The sequence below is a fragment of the Lontra canadensis genome, unplaced genomic scaffold, assembly GCF_010015895.1.
Source record: "Lontra canadensis isolate GAN:19392208 unplaced genomic scaffold, GSC_riverotter_1.0 scaffold4, whole genome shotgun sequence".
NCBI classification, from domain to species: Eukaryota; Metazoa; Chordata; class Mammalia; order Carnivora; family Mustelidae; genus Lontra; species Lontra canadensis.
The window spans coordinates 47,453,582-47,467,804 of NW_022630998.1; the positions used below are offsets into that span (position 1 = coordinate 47,453,582).

Sequence of the window (14,223 nt, forward strand, 5' to 3'; positions counted from 1 at the left end):
AAATAAGATTTTGAGTCTACATCTTCTCCACAATTTGGTATTATCAGTCTTTTGTATTTTTGCCAGTAAAATGGCTACATCATTGTAGTCTTGATTTGCATTTTCCTGCTCACCAATAATTCTGACTATCTCTTTGCATTTATTGATCATATGTAATTTCCTCTTCTGTGAAATACTTCAGATTTCCTGGCTACTTTTTATTGGGTTGTTTGTGGTCTTCTTATTAGAAGTTCATTATATATTCTTGGTATTATTTGTCATTTATGCATATTATAAATATCTCCTTAAGATTCCATCTTTTCACTTGCTTTTGATGAGTATAAATTCTTAATTTTAATAAGCCCTGAAAAACTTTTTAGTTTTCTCTTAATTTAACAATGGTCTTTTTATAGATTTGCTTTACTTCTTGATGGGCTTGTTCCTAATTTAATCCAAATCCCTCCCAAAGTGTCCAGGTTTTCTCTTGAGATATTCAAATTAGGTAATCCAACAATTTCAACTTCCTGAAGAATTCCTTCCTGGGAACTTATGACATGTTCCATCCTGGACATGTTGCTTTCTAGGCATAGCTGTCACTTTGAGGTCTCTAATCAATCCATCCTAGAGACTCTCCTTTTCTTTATGTTTCTTGGGTCCTAGGTCTTACTCTTTTTTACTTCACTTCCTTGTTTTTGTGGGACATATCCCCCTGTAGCTTCCTGACAAGAGGTGCAAGGGAGATAGATTTTTAGAGATCTCCATTCCGCCCTCATACTTTTGGATGGGAATGGAAATGAAATTGGAAATAATTTTCCTTCAGAAGTTTGAAGACACTGTTTCATTGTCTTACTGCTTCTACTGTTGTATTTGGAGGAGTTTAGTGCCATTCTAATTCTTAATTCTGGTATGAAATCTCTTTTCCCCAACCCTCTGGAGATTGTAGGATTTTCTCTTTTCCCAGTGCTTTGAAATGCCAAAATAGGATATAATGTGGGTCTATTTTAGACCACTGTGCTGGGCAACCATGCCCAATTCTAAAAAATTTTCTTGAGTTACCATCTATAATTTCTTGCTCTCCATTTTCTCTGTGTCCTCTTTCTGGAAACTCTATTATTCAGGTATTGAATCTTCTGGATTGGTGGTCTTATTTTCTTATTTTTTTTTCTCTCCTACTTTCTGTATCTTTGTCTTTTTAAAAGATTGTTTATTTATTTCTTTAAAAGAGATACAGACAGAGATGGAACAGAAGCAGGGGGAGTGAGAGAGGGAGAAGCAGGGAGCCCCATGTACTTTCTGACATAAATCCTAAATTCTACTTTCTGTGTTGATCTTCTAGTTCATCCAAACTTCCTTCATATCTGCTATCTTCATTTCCAAATGCTCGTTTGTTCTCTGAATTTTTTTTAAACATAACACCTGTTCTTCTTTTATGAATGTAACAACTTCTCTTACTTTTTCAACATTCCACTCACTCACAGAGGTTTTCCCTGTTCTTTGTGTATTCCCCGGTTGTTTGCTCAAACCAAAAGCTGTCCACCAGAAAGCAGATTAGTAACTCTTGCATGTATGTGTAACTTGTTTACTTAGTCTTCATAATGAAGGCAATCTAGCTGGGCCTATTCCTTGGGAGATTCTCAATGTCAGTATCTTAGTTCTATTCCTTGGGGACTTCCTGATGTCAGGATCTTAGTTCTTTTCTCTCCCCCAGAGAAGATTTCTATTTTTCTGCCAGCTGCCTATTGGTTGACAGCCAGCAGTCTGGGAGCAGAGAAGGTCAGGGGAAGTTGCTGTGCAAAGTGGAAAGGAATAAAAGAATAATTGCTTCATTAACACACTGACAGAGAAGTCTTAGCCCTATATTCACCCTTGCCTTCCAGAGATACCTCTGTCTTTGGGGGATTTTGCAATGTAAATTAGGTTTCTGTTCAGCTTTCCTTATTGCTAGTTTAGGATTGCTTTCTCTAGTCCCCTAAGTCAATAACTATATGCTTTGTAGCCTTCAAAATTTTGACACTCTTGTCTTCCTTCCTGTTCTCTCCTTTATTTTAGGTTTGTGCCTTTAACTGAAATTTAACTTAAGCTTTTTAAAGGACTGTCAGATCAATTCAACAATCATATTGTGAGCACCTATCATGTGCCAAGTTCACAGATTCATCACAACATTAATGGATCGTGGGTTTAGGACTGTTATTAAATGCTGAACTAGAATGATAGATGCTTGTCAAGTCTTTATTGTTCTCCTTGCAACCACTGGGCTACTTTCTCCAGCTCTGATGTTCTTTGTTTATTCTTTTATCTCTAGGGTACCATTAATTCTTTTTCTCATTTTCTATTGACTGGAAACATCTTTTCTCATCTGAAATTTCCTTTTAGATTTAAGCACATAACCTATTTCTGAGTCTGTGTCTTCTTTCTACATAAAAATGTCTCTTTTACCAATCTAGGATAAATAGAGAGGATTTTAAACTCTGTCTAGTAAGAAACATTACTTCTAATTTGTATTTGAGCTAAAAACACATCCTCTTCCTCACTCTCATTGGACAGTATCATGACTCTCTCTATGCCACAGACCTGGCAGAAGTGATTCAGACTACTATAGTTAATCATTTTACATGTTAAAATGGATTATTATTTACTGTGGCTCGCTATGTACTAGGAATTTTCATATATGTTGGCTCTACTGCTTTCTGGAGGCATAGCAGCTAAATTCCAACTCTACGAGTTATTAGCTACATGACTTTGTGTGAATTTTTTGTGTGTGTGCTTCATTCCTATCGTAAAATGAAGACGATAATAATGGCACCTCCCTTAAATGACAGCTTTTTCTTTGGCAAAATGAGTACAATAATAGTACTTCCTCCAAAAAATCATTTTGAAAATTAGTTGTCAAGCCCTGAGCAGAGCACCTGGTGCATAGTAGGCTTCATGTGTTACTAACAACAGCACTGTAATTATTTCTGTCCTCATCTAACAAATCAGGAAACAGAAGTTCAGAAAAGTTTACTTAATTTGTTTACGGCTGCATAGTTTAGTCAACAGCAGTGCTGGAATGCTAACTATGGCAATCCTGTTAATATAACACGTTTTTGAGAGTTTGATATACCATGTGTCCATTAAAAAATGTAGTTCTTTTTAGACTTAAGTGTTTATTAATTGCCAATTATGTACCAGACAACACGGAGTTTAAATGGAATAAAACTGACTCAGTTGGCAGGAACAATTTCACAAGTGAATGAGAAGAGAAAGTAGGAAATGTCCACGCAACGGGGTAGTCTGGCACAGCCGTCAAAACCTGGGTGGGCTGAGGAGGACATCCACAGGGGGTGGGACCTAGGGGAGGAGGTAGCAGCTGCAACCCTGGGTAGGGTGACAGAAACTAAGTGCGATGAAGCAGGGATTTGCATGGGAAAGTGGGCAACACTGGCAAAGGAGATGGGCTACTACATAGAGGGGAGTTAATAAAATAAATAAATATATTAAAGATAATAGGAGACAGATTGTTCATTGTCAGAGAAGGGGGTTACAAAATATGGACAAGATGAAAAATAAAATGGACTTTGTGGTATTGGAATTATAATTATCAATTACTGGAATTGAGGATAATGATGTAAGTTGTAATCTGTTCAGGAATTAGTAGCTTACAACCTTCCAACAAAGACAATCCCAAGCCCAGAAAGCTTCAGGGTAAATTCTCATAAACACTTTATGAAGAAATAATAATAATTCTACTCAAAGTAGTTTAAAAAGTAGAGGAGGAAATACTTCTAAACTCCTTCTGTTAGGCCAGCATTACAATGACACCAACAATCAAAGATATTCCAGTAGGAGGAAGTTAGAAATGGGGAGGGGGGGGAAGGGTGGCGCAGTCACATGTCCAGCTCTTGGTTTCAGCTCAGGTTGTGATCTTGGAGTCGTCTGAGATCAGGCCCTAGGTTGGGCTGCGCGCTCAGCCAGAAGTCTGCTTCAGATTCTCTCTCCCTCTTGCTCCCTGTCCCGCTCGTGCAAAAAAAAAAGAGAGAAGCTTAAAAGCTGATAACCCTCATGAACATAGATAGAAAAATTCTAAACAAAATTTTAGCAAATCAAATCTAACAAAATATTAAAAGAATAGTGCACCATAACCAAGTGGGATTTATCCCAAAAATGTAGGGTTGGCTTAACATTATAAAACCAATCACTGGAATTCATCATGTTAACAAACTCAAAAAAGAAAAACATGGTCATCTCAACAGATGCAGAAAAAACATTTGACAAAATCCAACTGAGATTCTGCTACCACCTTTCCCTTGTCAAGGGAAACCTCTGTTGAAAATCACAGTTTTACAGGGAGCAAAACAGCAGACAACTGTGTTCTGTTTTTGAGGATATACAAAAATGGACTCATACCCATTCTTATTACACACTGCTAGTGTTATGCTCTAACTTTCTATTATGTCTAAACTAAATACATTATGCTATAGTTTAACTCAGTGTTTCCCACTCTGTTCCGTGAAACATTAGCATCTTTTGAAATTTAAAGCTCTTCCTGTACCTTCAAAATATAATTAACACATTAAAAAGTTCTAACTCCAACGAAGAAACCATATCCAAAATTTTTTTTATTTGAATTTTGATCATTGCTTTCCTATCAGGGTAAATTATTCTATATTTGCTGCTAAAAGGATTTTATTTTGACCCACCCATCTGTTCTTGCTTATATACTGTATAATTATTCACAGAGACTGAAAAATTAGCAAGGTTACAGCAGTCTGGAACAACGTCACAGAAGGGCAGATGTTCCTGACTTTGGCCTTGTGGCTGAACAGTCTCCTTTAAATACCACCTTCAGGGGCGCCTGGGTGGCTCAGTGGGTTAAAGCCGCTGCCTTCTGCTCAGGTCATGATCCCAAGATCCTGGGATCAAGCCCCACATCGGGCTCTCTGCTCCGCGGGGAGCCTGCTTCCCTCTCTCTCTCTGCCTCTCTGCCTACTTGTGATCTCTGTCTGTCAAATAAATAAATAAAAAATATTAAAAAAAAATTGGGGCGCCTGGGTGGCTCAGTGGGTTAAGCCTCTGCCTTCGGCTCAGGTCATGGTCTCGGAGTCCTGGGATCGAGCCCCGCATAGGGCTCTCTGCTCAGCGGGGAGCCTGCTTCCCTTCCTCTCTCTCTTTGCCTGCCTCTCTGCCTACTTGTGATCTCTCTCTGTCAAATAAATAAATAAAATCTTTAAAAAAAAAATTAAAAAAATAATAATAAAAAAAAATAAATAAATACCACCTTCATTATGGCATTCCTCTACTCACAGACCTCCCTAGATACACTATACCACCAACACAGAAACTGGCAACTTTTCTTAACTAATCTTTGAATTTCATTTTTAAAAGATCTTATTTATTTGAGCAAGAGAGAGAATGACAGAAAGTACGAGTGCGGGGAGGGACAGAGGGAGAAGCAGACTCCTCCACCAAGCAGGGAGCCTGATACAGGACTTGATCCCAGGCCCCTGGGATCATGACTAGAGTCAAAGACAATGCTTAACCAACTAAGCCACCCAGGCGCCCTTATATCTTCCAATTTCATAAAAGAATCTAAAATGTTTATCCCAGATGAACAAAAAAATAAATTGTCCAAAAAATTTAGAAATCACAAAGATATCAACTAAAGTCACTTTTACTTGACTCATAGGAGCACTTTTTTTTTTTTTCCAAGATTTTATTTATTTATTTGACAGAGAGAGAGAGAACACAAGTAGGCAAAGAGGTAGGTGGGTGGGTGCGGGAAGCAGGCTCCCTGGTGAGCAGAGAGCCCGACAACGCAGGGCTCAATCCCAGGACCCTGAGATCAGAATCTGAGCCGAAGGCAGAGGCTTAACCCACTGAGCTACCCAGGCGCCCCTCATAGGAGCACTTTAAGGAGGCTTGTCTCCATATACCAAGAGAAAGCCAAGTGGTAAAAGTGAAATTTCTACTGGTATTTCCAGGTGCTACAGTCTGAATGCTTGTGTTCCCCCACATTTCATATTTTGAAATCTTAACCCCTAAGAAGACAGTATTGGGAAGTGAGGCCTTTGGGAGGTGAATAGGTCATGAGAGCAGAACTGTATGAATGGGATTAATGCCCTGATGAGAGACCCACCTTTCTGCCATGTGAGGTGACAGCAAAAAGAAAATTGTTTATGAACTAGGAAGCAGCCCTCACCAGACAGTGAATCTGCCAGACCCTTGATCTTGGACTTCCCAGCCTCTGGAACTGTGAGGAATAAATCTCTGTTGTTTGTAAGTTACCCAGTTTATGATATTTTGTTATTGTAACCTGAACAGACTAAGATACTAACACACTGTTTCATTCCATAAGCATGGAAAACACATTGAAGGGAATTGTGTCCTATGAGAGGTGAATCTATAAAAAAGCTGGGCATCAAGTCATAAACCTACCACAGAAAAACAAAATAAAACAGGAAACCCAGCAGAGCACTTTCCTTTTGTATGCCCAGGGGATTGGTGACTTATTCTTTGTGCAAAGTACTGCACATCTTAGAAGCAAATAGTTTAAATAAGGTAGTAATATATTTAAGAGCACCTTTTGAAAGTTACAATCCCTGAGGAAGACAAAAGAATCTTTTCATTGCAAAAAAGAATTCAAACACATCTGTTATAGCAAAGGAGCAAAATGAATCGTGGTGTGGGTAGGATGCTGAATTCACAAGAAGCAGCATTTTCTTCAAGCCTGATCCTGGATAAGTAATTTTTATTTTTATTTTTTTTTATTTATTTATTTTTGACAGACAGAGATCACAGGCAGAGAGGCAGGCAGAGAGAGAGGGGGAAGCAGGCTCCCTGCTGAGCGGAAAGCCTGATGTGGGGCTCGATCCAAGGGCCCTCAGATCATGACCTGAGCTGGATAAGTAATTTTTAAAGTAGAATGCCTTTTTCTTACCACTTGGAATAGTTCTTGGATGAGTTATAAAGTGTTTGTGAGAACTACGCTAGACCAATGGTCATTTCCTATAAACAGAAACAAAATTTCAGCTAACCAAGAATAGTGTGACAAACATTATTTTGACTCTTCCGCTGAGGCTGTAGTTTGAAACCCATAAAAACAGGAAGATACTGAAATCAATCTACCATGATCTGACCATACTCGTGAAATCACAACAAGCCCTAAAAGACATATGCTCTGAAGCACATCACAAGTGACACACTTGCATCGTACTGTATTGTGTATTTTGTCTTCCATTTCAAAAGGCAAAGGACCCATATTTCTAAAAAAAAATCTCAGAAATACACTAATATTAGTTGTACTTAGGGCTAGTACGAATGCAGTAGGAAAAACTATGGCAAAAGCAGATAATTGCACTGACTCAACCAAACTATTATTTTCTGTTTCAGGAAAGAGGCTTTTAAGACAGAAACAGTTTTAAGTTAAACCAACCTACTTTTAGGAGACTGTCCCTTGTAAATTATACCTATTTATACAAATAATTTTACTCCAAAAAATACTTACTGAGGAAATATATATTTAGCGGGGACTTAACATCTTTTTAGCAGTGCCATGGTCTTCGAGAAGAACACGGAAGAAATTTAAGCTACATTCTCTGCTCGGCTTCACCCTGTTAATTTTAGAATTCTAGAAATAATACTAGAGGTTGTTTAAAAAGGAAAATGTTTTCTTTCCTCGATGAAACATATTTGCAGACATGAATCTTAAACAAAGGTAAAATCCTGGATACTCTATTTTTTATTTACCTGGATGGAAGTGGCCATCTCTGTGTCTAGATAGCTCCTACCACCCTAAAATAACCGAATTTTTTTTCCTTCATTAAATAACTGGCTCATTAAATTTGCATCTAGAAAAGGACAGTTTAATTGTCCACTGTCACGTCACTGATATTTATTAACTAGGACTACATCTGACAGAAATACATGTCCTATGTGCACCAAGAGAGAGCAGTCATAGCAGCATTATCTGCAGAAGGTCCAAAGTGCAGACAACCCAGACAGCCAACACAACACAATACTACAAAGCAATGAAAATGACCACACTGCAGCTACATTCAACCACAGGGATAATAAACGGAAGAAGCAAGACTAAAAAATATATCAAGTATGACTGTATTTATAAAAAGTTGCTAAACATGCAACACTGAACTATTTAGATGTATCTGGTGTATACAGCTGCACACTCAAGTGGTAAAACTATACAGGAAATGATTACCGAAAAATGGAAAGCTAAAGCTTCCTCAGAGAAGAGAGGATAAGTGTGGGGAGTAGGTTGTGACTGCCAAGGGACCCACAAGGCTTTTGTCATGTTGGTCAAATTCTTCCACATTGCAGTTTTTTCACCTATGGGTGGCAGTTACAAGGGACGTTTATTCTCACAACCCTTTGCAAATTGTAGATGTCATGTTACCACTTCTTAAAATAAGAGTATTATGCACCACAGTAAAATAGTTCTAAAAACCCAGGGGTTACCACGTTAAATATTAATTACACATGTATGTGTGTATAATATACACACTAAAACCTACTGGTTTCAAGGGGGAAAAAAGCACAGTGATTCTATCCTGTACTTCTCTTGTTCTTGTCCTCTTCTGCTGAGCAAATAACAAAAGAGCGAAGGAACTTAGAAAATGAAAGAGATAGGGTTTAGAGGTACATAAAGAATACTATGCCCTTTCATTAATGTTATTTGAGAATGTAAAAGATTTATGCGCCTTTTGGCTGATGGTGGAATTGCATGTATATTCTTAGTCTCTCCTTTGTCTATTGATATAACCTGCCGATACAACTATGCAAAAGTAGCACCTGAGGAAAAATGAGCATCATTCTGTCCTTATAGTTGTGACACAGAAGCAGCTGTCCTTTGATTCACACCTAATGGCCTGCTCCTAAGTTTCCTGCTTCCACCAGTAATATTGATTCTAATCTTTAGAAAGTCTGCTTCTTTGAAATACAACAACAAAAAACCCGCACCGAACTAATTCAGCCATGTCTGCCTGTAAGTTATTTGACCTGTGTTTGGCCCAAATCAACCTATTTTTTCCTCCACTCTGCTAAATTAGTTGGGTAATAGATTATTATGTTACCTTTTCATCTAGCCTGCGGGGGGAAAAAATGTGAATCTAAATACTGGTGATACAATGATATCCCCAAAGTTTCCTTCAGCAATGATTGCAATACAAGTCTTGGTTAACAGACTGACATTTTCAAACTCTGATATATCACACAAGAAAGAAAATGGTTGACCAACTGCTCACCTCTATGCTCCAGAATGGATTTCCTAAAGGGCACACAGAAAAATCGATAGGACAACTTTATTCTCCTGCCTGTGACCAGGATACATTCTATAGTTCTTGGGTAGGTCAAAATCAGTTTTACATTTAAGAATACCTGAATCTGATCTGGGCTCTTAGAAGTTAACCGTCATTTTTTCCAAGTCAATCCCACCAAGTAATGTTGTGGTTGGTATAAACAATGCTGAGGGCTATACGGGTCACTCTTGATCTCTACCAAAGGTTTATCTTCAAGCAAATTGTGATCCAAAGCTTGGCAAAATAACCAACAACACTGCTTAAGTCACATGTGGCCAACAGTCTGCCTATTTAATCTAACAATCAGAATTAATGCCTTAAAGGCAAAAGAATTATTTGTCTATCTCCTGGCAAAGACAAACACTGAAGGAAAGTGGGAAACTCTTTTTAGGCTGGTGCATTACTTTCTCCTGGGTTAATACTTCCTCTCACATGAGGAATAAATCCTGCAAGTAGGAAAGGAAAAAGAGCTATAAAGCAATCTTACAATGAAGTTGCATTATTCTACCTAAGCAGTAACTACATTATAGTCCATTATATTGCTCAAAAATAGTATGGGTCAAAGGGTATTTCCCAAATATAACTAAATACTATAAGATCATGATACAACAGAGTTATAAACCATAACTCCTGTTCCCCAACATCACGTTCTATTTGGAGTGACACTGAATTAGAGTCAGTTCCCCAAAACATCACTCATTTTCAAATATAAATTCTAAGACTTATTTCAAAACCAAATCTCATTATGTTGGGATTCATTACCCCTTGGCTTATATAATACCATGGTTGTCCTCACTTAAAATGAAATAAAAACTGACAGTACAGAATATACCTCTTCCTATGGAGCAGAAGAAAACACGCTCTAGGACAAAATGTAAACATCACACATCAAGAAAGCATCTTAACAGAGGAGGGATAAAAATATAACCTTACATTTGTGAGTAACTGGAATTCAAATTCTGGCCTTCTGATTTCATGGCTGGTGTGCTTTCAATACAACCCAGGTGTCCTTAGCTTCCTTGATAATGATTTATCCAAAATCTTCCTATGGAAAAAAAAGTGATTTTAGAAAGTAACTGCAACAGTTCAGTCTTTTGCTTTTAATGACAAACGTGTCCTCATTTATTTTTACCACCTCTCCCAAATGATTCCTTATAGAATAAAATCTGAGAGGGCGCCTGGGTGGCTCAGTCGGTTAAGTATCTGATTCCTGATTTCCGCTCAGGTCATGATATCAGGATGCGAGATCATGTGAGATTGGGGCTTGTGAGATCGAGCCCTGAACTGGGCTCCGTACTGGGTCCCTCTGTCCCTTCCCCACCTCTCTCTCTCTCTTTCCTGCTGTCTAAAAAAATAAAAGTAAAAGCGGAGGGGAAAAACCATGCATTTTCTTTTTTTGTTGTTGTTTGTTTTTGTTTTAAGATTTATTTATTTATTTATTTGACAGAGAGAGATCATAAGTAGGCAGAGGGGCAGGCAGAGAGACAGAGAGGAGGAAGCAGGCTCCCTGCCGAGCAGAGAGCCCGATGCGGGACTCGATCCCAGGACCCCGAGATCATGACCTGAGCCAAAGGCAGAGGCTTAAGCCACTGAGCCACCCAGGTGCCCCAAACCATACATTTTCAAAGCAAACTTTTTCTCTGAAGATTTCTCCCTAGCATATGAGGAATTAGAAAATCACAGCCATATGCCTTCTCTTCCCACTGCTCAGCAGCAGTGACCAAGCAGAAAGATAACCAAAGCAAGAATAGGATTTAGAGACTCCAAATAATATTACAGACAATTTTAATTGAACACTAGATCAGAAATTAAGTATAAATGCTTTCTAAATCAAATATGGTTTAAAATTAATTAAATACTTAAGGCAAGAAGCTTACTTGTTAATTCATTAAAGTCAAGATCACACTTATTCAGATAATTTCAACCATCTAGCAGCTTCAACTGCAATTTTATTTTCTTTAATTAATCTCTCTCAAGATACATATAGACATATAGCACAATCATAATTTTATTGGGTTATAATATCACTTTAAAATTTTATAAGGCAGTGTGGTGATTTTTGTACGATTGCGGGATTCTGAGTTTTGATAAAGGATGTCAGTTCACGAATTACAGTTGTTGCTGTATTTAAATTAAGCTTCCCTCAGTTTTTGGACAGCCAGTGATTGCTTATATAAATAAGTAATGTGCTGTGTATACACCGAAAATAAAATTTTAAATGGTTATCTTTGGGCCAAACTGGGTCTCTTAAAGCAAAAATAGACAATTCTCAATCAACGCATACCAACACTGCATTAGACATTTTTAAAGTTGACTAACTCAGAGAAGGAATTCTAAAACAATTACCCAAAGCATGCAAAAATGTCACCCACGTAGACTAGTTTTATTAAACTAACTGCATAAGAAGCTCTGTGTCTGAAAATGGAATAGAGAAATCTGACATACAATACTCATGTTATCAGGAAAATATTAAAACATATCAAAAATAACTTAAAAAGTTGCAATCAACTATTTCATATCTGTGGTTTCTGATTAGTTGAATGTTGCTTTTCAGTGATTGACCTTCCTCATTCAACATCCTTGCTTAGGTTCAAAGTTGTCAAAACTGACAGAGAACTTGGTTGGACAGCATAGAATCCCCCACCAACGGCTAGGAGAGGAGTCTAGGGAGAAGGAGACACAGCAGTTTTCTCTTGCAATTATGAAGTAATAGACTTGTCTAGATCAGTGATTTCCAAGGTTGTCTGCACATTGGAGTCGCCTGGGGAGTCATAACACTATTGATGCCTGTATCCCATCACTAAAAAGTATGATTTAATTGATCTAGGTGTGGCATGAGCTTTGGAAATTTAAAAGATCTCTAGATGATTCTAACATGTAGACAAACTTGGAAAGATAAAATGGCCTATGTTCTTTCATATTCCTATCTTAAAAATTTTTGATGAATTAGGTTCATGTCTTTTTTAGCACCATTCCTTTATCAGTCTCATGCCATTTGGGGAGAATGACCAAAGCACAGCTTGTTCTGGAATACTCTCAAAAGGAGAATAAAAGGAAGAATAAGAGGATGAATAAGCTAACTTTCATAAAATGCTTTTTCATGACAATAATTACTAGGGTATGGCTTTTTTTTTTTTTTAATCCAACGCCTAGAAACTTTGTTCACTATCCTAAAGCCAGACAGAAGAATTAGAGAACACTGTCTACAATAATCTGGGGTTTAAGTTCATCTGGATTTGTATGATCTAGTCTAGCTTTCCACTTTATCAGATGGGGCACAGGCAGCTGCTAGAACAAGGAAGAGGAATAAGGAATCGGGTCTTACACATGAATAAACCTGTGGAGATACTAAGTTCATTAATGTTCTTGTTGGCAGGAATCAGAATGGCTTAAGAGGCAGCCAAGTTGAATTACAGGTTTGATTTACCTAAGAGATACATGTTCTGCGGACATAAGCATTTTTTTTTTTTTTTAAAATTTTGCACCAGCCTCAAGGCAGGCTTGAGATGAAACAAAGTGCAGCCCTTCCTTTCACAGTTAAGATTCAGTTGTGTTTCCCTGTGGTTTCTCTGTGGGGGTATTTGAGCTGTCTAGATGAGAGAAGAAAGAAAACAGTTTTAAAAGTTCAAAAGTGTCAGTTTATCACTAGCAAATAATGGGCACAACTAAATATCTTTACTCCTCAAAAAAAAAAAAAAATGCCCACAACACATGAAATACGTGAGTAGACTGAAACAGGAAAGCACATATCACAATGTCAGGAATTCAAAATAACAGCATGTAACTTCATTCTGATACAGGGGTTAGCATGCTTTAGGGAGGTTGAGGTACTGCTCCATTGCTATTAAAATAAATGACCAATATGGTCAACTAATATTTGACAAGGAGCCAAGAATACTCAATAGAGAAAAAGACAGTCTTTTCAAGAAATGGTGCTGGGAAAATTGGATGTTCAGATGTAAAAGAATGAAACTGGACCACTATCATATACCACTCACAAAAATTAACTCAAAATGAATCAAAGACATAAATGTGAGACCCGGAGCAGGGGTGACTAGGAATTAGTTGAAACTCCTAGAAGTAAACACAGGAGTAAAGCATCTTGACATTGGTTTTGATAATTAATTTTTGAATATGACACCTAAAGCACAAGCAACAAAATAAAAAATAAACAAGAGGGACTACCTCAAATCAAAAAGCTTCTGAAAGGGCAAAGAAACTTTTAATAAAGTGAAGAGACAACCTATGGAATTGGAAAAAATATTTGCAAACCATCTATTTGATGATGGGTTAATACCCAAAATATAAAAAAATCCTCAAACAACTCAATAGCAAGAAAATCCAATAATCTAATTAAAACATGGGTGAAGGACCTGAACAGGCATTTCTTTCCTTTTAAATGATTTTATTTATTCATTTGAGACAGAGAGAAAGAGATAAGCAGGGGGGAGAGACAGAGGGAGAGGGAGAAGCAGACTCTCCAATGAGCTGGGAGTCCAACATGGGACTTGATCCTAGCACCCAGAGATCACGACCTGAACTGAAGGCAGATCCGAGCCATACACTAAGTGAAATAAGTCAGTCAGAGAAAGACAAATACTGTATGATCTCAACTTGTAGGTGCAATCTAAAAAGAAAAAAAAATGGAAAAAGAGATCAGACTTGTGTTTACTAGATGCAGTGGGTGGGGGAGGGTAAGTGGAGGGAGGAGGTCAAAAGGTACAAACTTCCAGTTATAAGTGAGTACAAGGGATGTAATGTACAACATGATGACTGTAGCTAGTACTGCAGTATGAAAAATAAAAAAGTTGTTGAGAGCAAATCCTGTGAGTTCACATCAGGAGAGAATTTTTAACTTCTTTCTTTTCTTTTTATTATATCTATAGAAGATGGATGTTACCTGAACCTATTGTGGTAATCATTTCACAAAATATGTAAATCTAGCCATCCTGCT

General features: G+C 37.6%; 1 long non-coding RNA gene across 3 annotated transcripts in view; it reads right to left on the bottom strand.

The window, feature by feature from the left end:
* The window catches only part of LOC116862567, a 105,315-nt gene that overhangs the window by 76,297 nt on the left and 14,795 nt on the right, over positions 1 to 14,223 (bottom strand). For all 3 annotated transcript variants that reach the window (XR_004381659.1, XR_004381656.1, XR_004381657.1), the window contains exon 2: positions 10,203 to 10,314. This is a non-coding gene — a long non-coding RNA (uncharacterized LOC116862567). The remainder of the gene's footprint in view (positions 1 to 10,202; positions 10,315 to 14,223) is intronic.